This window comes from Phyllopteryx taeniolatus, chromosome 10, assembly GCF_024500385.1.
Source record: "Phyllopteryx taeniolatus isolate TA_2022b chromosome 10, UOR_Ptae_1.2, whole genome shotgun sequence".
NCBI classification, from domain to species: Eukaryota; Metazoa; Chordata; class Actinopteri; order Syngnathiformes; family Syngnathidae; genus Phyllopteryx; species Phyllopteryx taeniolatus.
In genome coordinates, this window is record NC_084511.1 from 12,899,644 (window position 1) to 12,912,357 (window position 12,714).

General features: G+C 43.0%; 1 protein-coding gene across 1 annotated transcript in view; it reads left to right on the forward strand.

Annotated features, from left to right (window-relative positions):
- Positions 1-1,949: 1,949 nt before the first annotated feature.
- LOC133485219 (ras-GEF domain-containing family member 1C-like) overlaps positions 1,950-12,714 on the forward strand; it is a 30,251-nt gene continuing 19,486 nt past the window's right edge. Inside the window, exon 1 of the mRNA XM_061788635.1 lies at positions 1,950-2,305. The gene's annotated coding sequence lies outside the window, so the exon portion shown is untranslated. The remainder of the gene's footprint in view (positions 2,306-12,714) is intronic.

Consider the following 12,714-nt stretch of genomic DNA (forward strand, 5'->3'; position numbering starts at 1 on the left):
GTGGGAGGAAACCGGAGTACCTGGAGAAAACCCACGCAGGCACGGGGAGAACATGCAAACTCCACACAGGCGAGGCCGGATTTGAACCCGGGTCCTGAGAACTGTGAGGCAGATGTGCTAACCAGTCGTCCACCGTGCCGCCTACTGCAGCTCATGTGCTTAATAATTTCCCTCTCAGCCCATCACTGTACAAAACTTCCCTGCAAATTAATTTCCCCCCTTACCGTCCTCATAAGAGCCACCGCGACTTTAGCAGCCAGTGTGAAACCGTTGGTCGCCCGACTCCCTTAACTCATTACTCCGGCTTCTCCTCTCCTCTTAGGAAGGACGCTTTGCCCCATTGTTGTGTTTGAATGAGGTTAATGATATTCATTAACTGTAATTTCAGTGAAAATATCGTCAGTCTCGAAATGTCAAGGTCTCATTGGAGAGATGACCCTCACCGCGTCACTCAAACCGTGCTCATGGAAGCTTTGCCGAGAGATTACAAACAAAAAAGACTGTTTCTTAATCTACCCACCAATGTTTTGTGTATCGCCGTTTTGCATCACTTTTGCTGATTGGGTGATGGAATTGGTTAGTCAGTCAATCATGTTTTATGTCAAAGCCATGCCACGCCATCAGCATGTGTGCGTGTGTCTGTGTGTGTAACAGTAGCCATGACTGAGATTGGATTGAATTTTAGCAAACGTCAGATGTAACGACAGAATAATGCAGTGTCAAACCTAAGAGCTTGTACGCTTCATTAGTCCTGTTGCCGATAATGGCATTTTGTTGAGGGATAAGATGCGTGACATGGACATCCGAGGACCCAAACCTGCTCCCTTCGTCACAGTGAATTGCAAGGGATTTTGTCATTTACCTTAATTGTAACACCAGCAACACATTTTTTGCAAGTTAATTTTCGAATCGTTGCCGGGAAAGTAACCATAATTGTGTATCCTCCACGACTAATACAGTATGAGGCAATCAGACCACATGGTAAAAACCCACGCAAGCATGGGAAGAACCTGCTAACTCCACAAAAGAAGGCCAGAGCTGAGATTCGGACCGCGAACCTGAGAACTGTGGTGCAGATGTGTTGACCACAATTCCCACCATGCTGCCCCAAATTGTACATGATTATACAATTATTATGATATTAATATAATGCGGGCTGTGCATTTGGTTCCTGGGCCTTCGGTGGGGAATTATCAGACATAATCCAGCTCTCGGTACCAGTATCACATCTCATATAGAAACCATCAATAGTCAAGTTTATTTGTATAGCCCTTTGTCACAAGAGTCTCAAATGGCTTCACAAAACTCAAAACTCGACTTAAGGGGAAAAAAGAAGAAACAATACTATAGAAAAAAAGCTATTTAATTTTAAGGCACACTATCAAACAAAAAATGTCACAAAAAGTATGAATACTGAAATAATTGATGAAGTAAATTTGCTCATAAATGTACGTACTCAGTGTGAAATCTGGGTCTGTTTAATTGAACAAAAAGCCGACGGAAGCCATGACCTATTTTGTCGCACAGTACGAATGGCAATGGATTCTATTTCTCCCATCTAACAAACGAGCAATTCATTGTTCTGCCTTTCACTATATGTTGCTGGCATAGCTTGATGAACAAAGATTTGCACTGAATAAATATTTTTCAGATAAATATTTCCCGTGGCACCCCTAATGACCTTTCCTTCGTTAGAAAGACTGGGAAGCACTCAGCTATAATGATAGCATTGTCCACTGCACAATTAAAAGCTTGACATCTCTTATTTGCATCATCAAGGTTTACAATGTGGTCAAACCCGCTGATGAGGTCTTTTTTTATTCTATAAGAACATGTTGTTTAAAGAGTAAATAAAATAACTTTTATTGTTGATTTCGCAGCCCTGTCTTCCGGTAGCGTTTTGTTTTGAAAGTGTGGACCGGATGTTGTGCGTGTTATTCCAGGCGGTTGCCGTCTGCGAGTACTTGTGTGCGCTCTGGTGCGACCTCCTGCAGTAGTCCTGTGGCGGTGCTGCTAATCTCCGCGGTGTCTCGTCTCAGCGCGGAACAGGACGGTCACCGGTTGCCAGTCGCCACGCCTTTGGGGAGCCTCTGACACGGGTCCGTTCTTTCCACCGTGGCAGGATTCCTCCCTTTTTCTCCACGCACATCAATCACGCACGCTGCGGCGCCTGTTTGGAGTGTGATCGGACTGCTGCGTGGACGTCAATCATTTCGGGGGTGGTTTTCGCAGGTCCACTCGTGTTTTCATCGCTCGTCGGACAGCTACACGTCGGATCAAGAATGGGGCTCGCTGTGTAGTGGTGGTAAGAAAGGACAACCTGACATTATCCTTATCAACGTACTGTAATTGTAATAGACTCACGCAAAAAAACAAAAAAAAAAACACAACAGCAACAGCAAAAAAAAAAAAACGATGACAATTAGAATTAATTGCACGTTAGTGTGTTTGGAGCGAGTGTGTTTCGAATGAGGGGAACCCCGCACCCTGCTTTGGTTGCCTTAATTGACCATGTGACGCTGCCACAGTATTTGAGTCTGTCAAGATTGGTCTTGGTGGCCATTGATCGTTCATGTAAATATCACACCACTCGGAGTTGAAACGTTCTTTTTGTCGTTGTTGTAATCATCGGTGAGTAGATGCGTGATACCTGCTCTACCATGCTCTCACTGGCCACATCTTTAGGCACACCTGCACGGTCTCATGAGATCCAATGCGAGAGCTGTATCCGATACTACCGATTTTACAGCAAAATATTATCCGTTTTTGATTGACAGTTCAATTTGATGCATGCTTACTGCTGTGTGTAGAGGGAGTTCTAATATTTTGGTTCAACTTGCAGTGGCAAAATATTATGCAGTGCAGTTTTACATCACTACGACAACCACAGTAACAAGCGAGAATCAATTAGCAAGCGCATTGATATCTTTGCACATGTATTTTGGACTGAATATTCTGTATATTTGATTGTTCAGGTGTATAATATATTAGCGGGTTGTGTGTCACGTTGGACAGATGCATTGGTGGGATTGCAAAAATCACAATGATGCACTTATATATATATATATATATATTTTTTTTTTGGCTTCAGTCAGGATGTAGCAGCTTGGCAAAGTGAGCTATAAAGGATTTGTTATCCGTCTTCGGCAGCTTACTGCAAGGTGCACAAGTGCTCGGCAAGCTCTGTCACAAACCAGTTAGGTGGGTGGGGAGGAAGTCTGTAAGGTTCGCTGCTATTACCAGTCAAGCCACTTGCATGCGTCGGTCCCACTCCCTCAGCTCCTCTCTGTGCTTCTCATCACATTTGGGGATCTTTACAGCTTCCTCCAGCTTAGGATGCCACCCTGAATATTGTGTTTTTGATCAGCTACACAGGCAGGGTGTTCTTCTCGTAGGCGCCACATGCCTTTTGAATTGATTTCACCCACCATTGATTAACTGCTGTGCAAAAATGGCCCTTTTCACAACAGTCATACTGACATGATGAAGCAGTCAATGGCGGGAAAGATGCCATCATAATTACAGTTCCATTCAGTTTAGGTTCTTGACAGGCAGCTTCCTGCAATTTGACATTGTTGTGCAATTTGTCGAGACTAGTAGAGTAGCTGTCATGCAGACTCTTAAGGCTTCTTTATACTCGCGCGGACGGCGACCGCGCTGACGTCACTGCGGCTATCCCGCACGCAGTTCGCCTTTATACTCGAGCGCAACCCACGCGCGCAGTTTGAAAATGTACTGCAGTTCACCTCCAAGTCGGGGGTGTCGCTACGGCTGGTATTGGCTAGGACGCCACAAGGTGGAGTTTCCTCTCCATTTTTTTGGGCCATTTCCGGTTCCCGTTTTTACTTTCCTTTCCGTAACAGGGAACAAAGCAACAACAGCAATGGCGACCGTGGAACAGAGTCTGTTAGAACAAATGGAGCTAGATGACCAGATGATGCGTTTAATTCTGCTGAAAAATCGACCGAGAAGGCGGCGGCGAAGGCGATATGTGGAACCGGGAGGAGCGCTGATTATAAAGAGGCCTTGAGGAATGGCCGGTACATTTCATTGTATGCTATCTACAAGTGTAATATTTAGTGATGGGACAGAGAAGCAATCCTCATTAAGGCTTCAAAATAATTGTAGCAGATTATTTAAGAGATACATGGGGTTTGAGCCTAGGATACTTGGTAAATAAAGATGATTCTGATTCTGCTATTTATGTCCTAGAAGTGTTTTTTAAGCCAATATTTACAGTAATTAGGATTTTACTACTGCTTTTGAAGCAGGTTTGTGATAGACTGTAGCAGGGTTCACCAACATAGTGCTAGCGGGCACCAGGTCGCCCCCAAGGGCCACATGTGTAACCCGCAGGCCTGTTTTAAAAACAGCTCACCAGTGATGGGATGTTGTGATTTGCTCAGTATTGTAAAATTGATCCCTTAAAAATATAAACACCTGCAGATATTTATGTGTGTTAAGTGTTGCATGTTGGTATGCATCTTTTTCCTACCGTTTTAAATTGTTGATAATGATTGTGAGAAATCATTAACATGATCAGACTTCACACAGATAAATATAAGTAATTATTAATAACATAATTAATGGTAATTTGAGCCAGTTCAGAAGTATGTATCAAAGTGCTAGAGCCCTTTGCATTAATCAGGACCCAAGAAGTAGCTCTGTTTCAAAAAGGTTGGTGACCCCTGGACTAGAGGAGCCCCTGTACTTAGAAATGTGTCAGAAGTTAGCATCTCACTTCACCCCCTTGATGTCGGTGGTCGGTGGAGTCGTTTGTAGATTAATCATCATCATTGCTGCACATGAAACCGGTCCGTGGCGCAAAAAGGGTTGGCGACCACCCCGACAGGTGATCGGAAAAATGTATTTCAATGTCCATCCTTCAATCTCAGTGATGGAAATGCACACTCGAGGCTGACCTTTTTGGGGAATTCCACCGGGTCCCGTGGGAATGAACTTTACTATCAATCACATGCTTGAGCAGGAGTGGAAGTGAAAGTCATCGGGAGCGGGAATTGTGATAACAAAGTCACCGGGACTGAACGGGAGCGGAAAACATGATGCAGTTCAATTTTATTTCAACTTTAATCAAATCGATATTTGAACATTTCACCTCAGCATTGTGCTAAACATTGCTCACTCGGGATTGGGCTCAATCCCCGTGGGAGTGGGAGTGAGCGGGATTTGGTGGGATATTTTTCTTTTCTTTTCTTTTCTTTTTTACGTGCGGGATTGGGTGGGAGTGGGATCAACCTCTGTGGGAGTGGGAGGGAGCGGGCGTCAACATCCACTTCCGTGTCAGCCTCTAATGAACACCCCTCGGATGCATAAGAAAAATAGTTGTGTAAGGGGAAGGGGCCTCCAAATATTCTGTTTTTTTTTTCAATCCATGCATCCATTTTCTACAACACTTCTAAATTGTCTGTAGATATGGATGTGTTTTTTCAATTCCTGATATTATCCTTAACTTGTCTAATGATGGCCTAAGTCTCCATTTCAAGCATTTAATTTGATTGTCTTGTTTCCTGAAATGCTCGAGTGTGCATGAGTCACGACAAGTGTGCAGGTACTGGCATAGGCGTTACCTGCAATACGTGTTCCCTCCGACTTGACTTAGGTCCGCGAAGAAGACCAGGTGTGCTGCTGTTAATTAGAGTATGAGGCAGGTTTGCAGAGCAGGAGGTCTCTCAGTGTTTATGTAAGAAGAGGGCAGGGTCTGTTTCGCTGTCTGGGGCAGGGAGACGCAGTCGTCCGCTTGCATTGACAGCTTTATTGCAGCCACAAGGTTTATTGTGGTGCGCAATGTATGAGGGGGGAGGCTTGTGCGTGTTTGTGTGAGTGTGCCTCAATGCAGGAATTCCAATCGTCTATTCCACAGACATGAGATAATTCCAGCACGGTATTGAGGCAGAGCAGTCAAAACAGCAATATAGAAACAATCTAACAGGGGATTGATACAACCCCGAAGGATCTTGGTAGTCCTCTTAAACAATTCATTAATCAGTTATGCTGTGACTGACTGGCGACTCGTCCAGGGCGTTCCCCACCTCTCGCCCAAAGTCAGCTGGGATAGGTTTTGGTTCCTCTGCGTCCCTAATGAGGTCAAGCAGAACATGGTGAATGGTAAATGGAGTGCACTTATATAGTGCTTCATCTACACCATCACAGTGTCCAAAGCGCTTCACAAAGCCTCTCATTCATCCATTCACACACACATTCTTACACTAATGGGCGGCTGCTGCCGTGCAAGGCGCTCCCAAATTAGGGTTCAGCGTCGTGCCCAAGGACGCTTCGACATACAGACAGTCGGAGCCAGGATTCGAACTGGCGACTCTTCGGTCACTGGACGACCTGCTCTACCAACTGAGCCACAGCTGCCCGCACAAAAGAAAATGAAGGGATGGATGTGTATCCATCCCTACTTCCATACTTTGTGCGAACAGTTCTAGGATGATATTACCGCGGCAAGGTCCATGAAGGTATGCGTTGGTGGTGTTGAAGACCCCCATCACATACCCTTGAGATGAACTATTATGGAGCTTTCGAGCCGGGCCCTCTCTCTGACTTCACAAAGGTTCTTTTGGATGTATTGACAAAGCCAAAAGAATGACTGACTCCTTATTTTTCATCCATTTTCACTTCCTGTAGATGGAATGGTCAAGTGTTGCAATAATTCCAGTCCATATACTTTATGTCAGACAGGAACTGAAATCTTTTCAGGAGGTCTCATGCGGGGAAATTGCATAATACGGAAAGGAATAATATATATATATATGGTGCAAAATAAAACCAAAAAATGCCCAGTGTGCATTTTCATCTCATCGTCAAAACATCTTCCGAGTGTTCCTGCTCAATGGGGAAACACTTCAGTTTGACAGTTGTTGTAGACGAGTCAGATTAAATAAGACTGTGTGTTGGGTGGTCGGAGTTTGTCGTGTAGTGGTTCTGACATGCTGACATGTATCATGCTGTGGCCCTGAACTGGTTAAGTGGCATAGAAAATGGATTCATGGATTATTAAGGAGAACATATACTTTTTTTTGATGGTGCACCTGACAAAGTCTTACATGATGTCCTCTTACTGGTGAACTTGATGAGGAGAGTCACTGTGTCAAAAGACTGATTTGCATGGCTACAGGAGGGACAAGAAGGAATTTTGACAGAAAACAAGGAGAGAAATCGGGAAGCCTCAGTGGGGAATTCAACAAGCATCCAATTACATCCCAACAGGAACCCTGACTCCATGGAAACGCTTCACACATTCACAGTAGGAGCGACCCTTGCTTGCCACCACATGCCTATTGACACACATGGATTGGCTGGGATGAAAAAGGAACGGAATATGATTGCATCCTACTCGGACTCTTCTGTTATCTCCCTTATCTAAGCATCTTTTCACATCGCACACAGGTTCAGCACAATTTCCATATCATTTTAGTTGTATAAATATATCACATTCATGTTATGGCTGCTCAGACCACTAGTTACACGTTCGTTACCTGTCATCAGTGACTTTTGAGAGGTGTAATTTCTTTTCGTAATCTTGTGTTCTCTCTTTAGGCATTGTTGTATAGTAAATCCCATCTATAGCATGTTAACCAAAGATCAATGATGCAATCAGTATACAGTGTAAATAGATAAATGATTTTGGTTTCGCTACATTGAACCACAAGGTAAAGAATTTCTTCAGTTGAGCCAACTAATTAAATGTGCTTTCTCTAATAAGATGAGAGAATATGAGGCAAGAATTACAATCAGAACAGATTGCGTATTCCCCCAGCACTAATTATGCCGCATTGACATCATACATCAAAAGTAATACAGTGCACGGCATCTGCCCACGCTAGTCATAATGAGCAGATAGATAGCACATCTGCACGAGAGGAGGCAGCCGTGATGACTCTTGTAGACGTCTGATTTTTAGATTTGCATCTGTTAGCGTCTTGGCAGCGTATTGCGCAGGTTTGCTGTGTTTGGATTGGTGTCGTTGAGTTGGCTCATTAAGATGAGCCCTTTGAGGTATTACACATGTAGTATAGTTTGTTTCAGCCTCTGCTCCACTTGTCGTTTCATTCCCTGATTCTTCTGTACTCTAGCCCTTAAGTGAGAATAAATATTGATATTTAGAGAGAAAATTGCCTCTTATGCTGATTTCAGGGATGGTTGTAGATTGAAATATTTGGAAGTATCCATGATTCCCTTTCAAAGATGTGTATCCCCATTGTGAATGGCAGATTCATGACACTCTCAGATCAGCATTGTCGCCGTTAAGAGTCCGCCTCATCTCAGCGCCAATTATGTGTAAATAAGATTCATGCATGGTCAGACACAGCAAATGTCAGATACCCTCATTTAATTGAGTGTCATTATACAGCCCATCAAAAAGGAGAAAAGAAATGCAAGTGTAATTTTTCACAATAATGATAATGATACGCTTTCTGTTAAGCTGATCATCTTGTCTTTTTTTGCCTTCAGTCCAATATAAGTGACGTTTTATTATGGTTAAAAAAAAAGTTCAACTGAATGCTGTGTTGTTTTGCCTTATTTGTTTATATGGCAATTGCGCTATGGAGCCTAAATATGCAAACATTTTGAAATCTGTCCACCATGATTGTGACCTATAACCTGCACAACACAATTGCGGAAAAAAAAAAAATTTTGGGGGGCGGTAAAAATTAATAACCAAGATAATATTGTTGCACAAGTGTCCACACCCTCTTACAAGATGTGACTGTGATCAGAATTGACCAGTCACATTCAAACTTGTGTTAAACCACACAACTGCCACCATTTTAAAATGCTTCTGATTAACCCTAAATAAAGTTCAGCTCTTCCAGTAGGCTTTCCATAAATGTTTTGCTTTCTAGCAGAATCCTGAAGGTTTTCTGCTAACACTGACTGCTATTTGGAGCTGTACATAATCCCCTCCACCTTAACTAAGGCCCCAGTTCAAGCTGAAAATCCGAAAAACAGCCCCAAAGCAAGATGCTGCCACAACCATGCTTCACTGGAGGTGTGGAGGTCTTTTGGTGACGAGCAGCGTTGCGTTTGTGCCAAATATACAGTACCTTTTGGAATTATGACCAAAAAGCTTGAAACAATGACATCCCCCTGATTGCCGTGGAAGCTCTCTGCAGACTATGGGTTGAGCTGTAAAGTGTGATTACAAAAATGTCTGGAAAATCCTACTAGAACATATTTAAGGTTATTCAGAGGCACTTAAAAAAAAAAAAAAAAAGGTGCTGACTCCCAATTAACATGAGTTTTAATGCGATTGATTAATTCTGAACATGGCCACGTACCCAGTCATAAGAGGGTGTGCACACTTGTGCAACCACATTATCTCAGTTGCTTATGTTTACCTTCCCCTCTCTAAAATATATATTTTTTTCTGTTCAATTGAGTTTTAAATGTCGTAAGTGACATTAATAGTGGAAAAGGGTTTAAAACGATTTTCTTGGTCTCATTTCTTATATCACAAACACCTGGCATTTGAAAAGGGGTGTGTCGACTTCAAATATCCACTCTGCATCCCATGTGCTATAAATGATTTGTACAACACTTTGGTCAGCCCTGTTGTCTTTAAATATGCTCTAGAAATACATTTGGATTGAATTGGATACATTGACTCCACCATGTCTTGACTCAATGATGTTTTGTATCGTGTTTTCATTCAGTGTTTCTTTACAAAGAGCCATTGCCAACTACTGGCACGGCAGTAGTATATATTACAGTGTTTTTATTCATTTTTAATGAATGGGGATCGTCTTGACAACATTGTCCTCTGTGAGTGAAACTTACACATTGAAGAAAAAGTTTTAGTAGGTCGTCATCTGGTACCCTTCAAACCTCGCAGCTTGCCTTTGCATAGCCTCTGAAAGATATATCACCCTCCTCCTCTATTGCTGAATAGTAGCGCAGATGGTTGCACTTACAGTGAAGGTGTGACAAAGTTGTACTCCCAGCTCTTTCAGCTCCTTTATACAAGCCCATACACATGACCCACCCAGATATGCATGCACACAACTGTGTCCAAACTCGCTCAAGAATGAGGATGATGGCTTGTGGGGTGTGGATCAGAATTGTCAGTGGTCTTTGGAGTTGGATGGATAGAGTCTGTGGGTGCGGAACAGGTGCCGCGCGACAACCTGTGTGGAGTCACATTCGTGACAAGAAAGGGAGTCGGGGAGGGTGTCCCTGATAAGTGTGATTCCCCAACATGTGCCATACCATAGCCTGGGGGGGAAATGGGTGGGGGTTGGGGCTGGAATGCCTCTGCGGTAACTCAATCCTATGTTGGGCTGCTGTGTGGGTGCAAGTTTGCATGCAAGTTTATTTTTTTCTTCAAGGCACAATGAACACATTTGTTTGTGGGTTTCGCTCCTCCTCAAACAGACACACCATGGTGAGCCGGGTGAACATATGGGTGCATTATACGTTGTTTAGCTCTGCACTTGTACACCACCATTCAGTCTTCACACTTTGGAGTACAAAAGCATCCCAATAGGGAAGCAGAATGTTGACTGGGCAATGAATGGAGGGGCGTGCAAGTGGTGCAAGGCTGTAGGTCGAAATAGGGACAGTGAGGCTAAACTTAACCATCAGTTCAATTCATCCATTGTTATACGCATCTGTAATATAAAAATACGTATGGACAGTATATTATTAGCTGAGGTGGGCAAAACACTTTGACAGGATTCCTTCTGTGAATATTAATGTAATGACCTTACAATTCTTCTTTCCCAGATTCCAAAAATTCCCAGTTGTAGATAAAGCTTATATGTAGCCTTCAATATTTTCACTAAAAGATGACCTCAGTGATGATGGATGGTAACAAAGATGCCACTGTTCTCCATCTACACCATTCGAGCCTCACCTTTGTCCTTTGACGCTGTAATGACAAAGGTCAGATTTGGACTGACTAAGCCTCTTCTGTCTACTGCTTTAAACCAAGTTACTCCTTACACGCACACATGCACACGCACACACACACACACACACACACGGGTATGTGTGTGTCATGCTAGTTATATGCAGTGAAACAGGTTTTCACAGATGACTCGGAAACCAAAGAAGAGAAACTATGTTGTCAAGCCGTCTGATGGCTTCAGGTTTAAGGCCATTGTTTCATGAACACTGCGACGACACACCTGCTTTACTCGCTCACAACTAGACACACACACACACACACACGCATGCGTGCACACGACTAGACAGTCAGGGGTGCTGATAAAGAATGACTGTCTGCAGACAGTGCCATTGTGTTGATCGCAATCGAACAAAGCAAGTGATGATCACGATAACAGTCCGAGTGAAGCTCAGATGACAGGTGCACGCGCACATCCGTGCTGTAAGGGGTTTGAACAATGACACTCTCAGTCTAGACAGTGCAGGGCTGCTGTGGTTGGCCAATGGCGCTTTCCACACTCACCTGTTCTTAAACATTTTTAATAGCTTTACCCCTCCCACACTCTTTAAATACATTTATTCTTATTAAAGCACACTTAAATGTATTACAAAACATTTTTTAAAGTATTCTTTAGCACTGGTTCTCTCATGCACACTTCTCCAAATAAGATGCAAAGTGTGCTTACTTCAAGCTAATAATTTGTGACTAACAGTTGGAGTTTACTGTAAAACTGAAAAATAAAACAAAAGACAATTAAACACCCTAATATTTAACCAAATCATATAATTTCCTTTAATAAAAGTCAGCTAGCTTAATGGTGCTGGTGAACCGTCTGAACGGAAATTGGCATAGATGTTAGGGTGTTTATAAACCTTCAAATAACTATTACTTTAACACACACAGAGCATCAACCCATACAAACAGAGCATGCAACAATACTAATAGGCATATATTCTCTCTGTTCCGTCAGAAAAGCGATTTTTTTTACTGGAGTTTAGTTGGGGACCTTCTCTGCATCTTCTTCTTCAGTAATTACGATGCGTCTCTTCCAGTAGACCTCAGTGCTGCCCGGCATGATGCGGCACAACAAGGTACTACACTGCAGGCAGGCAACTTTAAATTCGGATTTGCCAGTATTCTGTAAAAAATCAAAACAAAACCAATCGTTTTAAAATCTGTGATATAGCGGGGGCGTAAATGATGAACCGCAGTATAGCGGGGGAAGGACTGGTTCATGTAAATGCGTTTTTCGAACATAACCCATATTTTACTGACAATTTATTCCTGTTGTGACCCAAGTATCTGACTCAGTGTAAGGGTAGTTTCGCTCTTATGCCTGGATCAGACTTCGGGATTTTAGCTCTGTTCGTGGTCTGATTTCCTATACCCTAAAAGCTGCTCTCAAACATTGTCACGTGTCAGTGACTGTTTACATGCACAAATCGATGCGGTTACTGACATAGTTCAGTCTCTCTGCGTTTACAACATGGTAGAGGTCGCTGCAAAGTGTTTGAATGTGGTCGCCACTTGCAGTGTTTTTTAAATGTTTGGGTTCAGTCGATTTATTTCTATTGTTTGCATGCGAATTTACTGAGTGACCTGATGTGTCATTCACGTACAGACATTGATGACTGCTTTTCACGTGCAGAGGGGCTGCTCGACAGAGACTTTGAGATACTGTAGTAGCTGAAGGATGGCTGTGACGCAATGGTGAATCACACTTAGACAGCTGCCGTTGAGGAGGTGGGACGGTTGTAGTAAACTGAAGATTATCTCAAATGATACAGGAAGTCTTTGACAGT